Here is a 3318-nt window from a genome sequence, read left to right on the forward strand (position 1 = left end):
AACTCTCCACTCGCCACTCGCCACTCTACTCTTCGCCTCGGAACGCATTGGTGATTCACCCTCGTGCAATCGACAATAGATCTCGATTTCAAAACGCGCGTATGTACATATGTATATACGATTGAAGGTCTGTTCATACCTATTCAGCACGACCTGTATCCTGCAGGTGTCCTGCAAGTGCGGACAGTATTCTTTGGTACATTATATGGACGCGCATGAATGAATGCGTAAATGCGTATGCGCGAATGAAGTATGAATACATACGTCCATATAATGTATCAAAGAATACTATCCGCACTTGCAGGACACCTGCAGGATACGGGTCGTGCTGGATAGGTATGAACAGACCTTTACACGTACTCAAAGCTACGAGTTCTGCCAAATCGCGCCCCTGAAAACTTTCATTTATTTATATAATTTTAGCTATTTAGCTAATTTAAAAATACATTCTTAATTATTTAACTGTAAAATTTTATGTTTAACTTATATGTACTGTCCCTCACAGAGGTGTCTCCTCGCACCTCGCAAGAATGCATCCACGGTCTTAGAATACCTGATGCACTCAGGGAGGGCATTGTACATGAGGACACCCCTTTGAAAAACACCCCCAGCTGTCTTCTTTTTTTTTCTTACTCTACTTACAACTAGTTTGTCCTTATTTCTAGTATAAAAACTATGTATACCTCTATTCCTTATAGTATAATCCTTAAAGTACTTAGGTAATAACTTATGATCTAACTTATAAACAAAAGACAATGTACTAAGATTTAAACTAATTCTAATTCTCATCCATTCCAATTCATCTAGCATACAATTCAAAATACCTCTCATGGCTTTATTTTGTAATGTTTGTATCTTTCCTATCATGCGTGTAGAATTTTCGATTGTTCAACTGTCTGTTGGGGAGTTTCGGTGATCAATGGTCACAAAGCGCTCCCCCAAAAGTCACTAATATATCTATAATGGAACATCTGGCAGCCGAAAAGTCCATCATACTAACGATAACTATCACACTAACGAAAACTCGGTTGAGTGTGTGAGAGCAAGGTGCAATATTTCGTCGCTGCTCGGCTAACGTAAATAGCAAGCATGCATAATATCGCTTCTTGATGTTGACCGAATTTGTGACATGTTATGCCTATCGCACATGCTTGCATTACGAGGAACTAAGACCAAAGTTGGTTTTATTTAGAACTGTCATCGGCCTCGAGTAGTGAAAGTCGCCGCTTGAAACAATAAATAACTTGTTGTTGATTGTTTTATTTTTCCTTTCTTGTTGTGCATTTTTGTTTCTTAGACATTTTCAGACAATACGAAAGACGTCGTTGTAATACACCACGAAAACATCGCGCATATATTTAATTGATTTTACATATTTATGTGTAATTTTGACGAATAATATATGTACGTCTGATAATTTATTGATTAAATTAAATCATTTTTTTTCTATTTTGCTTTCGATTGTATACAAATTCAAAAACATCAATCATATACATTCATTTATTTGCAAAATTCCGATAAGATTAGCGCTAGAAGCTTATTTGATACTTACAGACAATATCATTATCCAGCGGATTTATAATATCTCTATATTAAAAATAAATGGATACTTGTTACTAAATATCTTTAGAAATAAACTTTCGCTTGCTACCAATTTTTAAGAATAGTTCAAGAGTAATGATATTATATTATAATTTACTAGTAGCCTGCTTGCGCACATATATGTAATTGTGCACTATGTAAAATATCGGAATTCGGATTAACGGAATAAATAATTTAAAATTTAATTATTTTTTTTGAAAAAAGATTCTTTTGTTTTTGTCGGCAGATCATATGAACGAAGTGATATACCGCGTCTCTTTCCACGATATACGATTCCAACGGGAGAAAGAGAGACGGAGTATGGTGAGCAAGTACTTTGTGCACACTCACCATGCTCTTTCTCTTTCCACGATATAATTGGTCTTTTGTAATGTATTTTATTATTTGTTCTGTTTTGATTTAAGACAGTTGGTTCCTTTCCTTTCTTTTTAAAATAAAATAAAATAAAATATACGAGTCTAAGGGGAGAAAGAGAGACGGGCATGTTAACGAACATTCGCACGCACTCCACACGCACGTGGACACGCATTCGACAATAATTATATACGATTGCATTTATATGTATGTATTTATATAGCATTTAAAAACTACATACTATGTATTGGATTATTTTTTATCAAAAATCCGTTGTAATGGAAATTGGGTAACACCATTACTTACATGTAAATGAATTTAAAAAAAATAAAATATTAAGCTTTCGGATTGTAAACACGATGAACAATGATTTTTGTTCCATCTCTGAAAGCAATATATTTAAATAGCACACAAAAGTTATTTACATATATTTAAAATCGTCCACAATGTAATGGCAGTGACAGTGCGTCGACACAATATAAAAATGTAAGAATAAAGCAAATTGTGAAAAGAACCGGGATTGAATTATTTTCCATGGAGTCGGAAAACAGCACGAAAAAATGCAATCCATCACTCGCTTCTTTACAGATGGACGTCTGGCGAAATATTCATGTTCGTGAATTAATGAGGATTTTGTTCACACTCTGTGTGCGGTGGTGCACCACACACCATGGTCTGTCGATTGAAGAATGTTTACAATAATAATAACAGTGTTGGCGGAGGAAAATCCATCGCGAAGCATTCATAGCCTTCTTCGTTGTGAATGGCTTGATTTGATTGAATTTTCACTTGCAATTCAATTAGATAGTATGAATATTCCGTTCCGAGCTTAGCCAAGTCGTTCAAATATGTGTTTAACGTTTGTCGTTCAAATATTAACGTTAACGTTGAAAATTGATTCCACTCTTAACTAAAAAACAATATGCATACTTTCGTTGCTATAAAATTAGTCATAAAACTTCACGACTGTAGGGAAGATGCATTGAAAATATTAAATGCATTCACATTGAAATATCTCCTGGTGTATGTACATATGTATACTTACTTTTGTTGTCAAAAAGATGAAGGTCTCTCCAACACGCTTCCTCTCGCTTCTGTTTTGCGCAACTCTCATCCATCTCACCCCTCACATTTTTCTGATTTCATCCACCCATCTTCCTGGTAGCTTTCCTTTACCCGTTTACATTATCTCGGGTACTTTTCTAGCACTTATTTTGTCCACCTTTCCTCCATCCTTCTAGTCACATTACCCGCCTATTGCGATTTCAATCTCTTCATTCTTTCCACTATATCAATTAGTCTTGTCATACTTCTCACCTACGTATTCGACTCGTTATGCCGAGCATACAGCGTTACATACTT

This window comes from Arctopsyche grandis, chromosome 7 (genome assembly GCF_051622035.1).
Source record: "Arctopsyche grandis isolate Sample6627 chromosome 7, ASM5162203v2, whole genome shotgun sequence".
Lineage (NCBI taxonomy): Eukaryota > Metazoa > Arthropoda > Insecta > Trichoptera > Hydropsychidae > Arctopsyche > Arctopsyche grandis.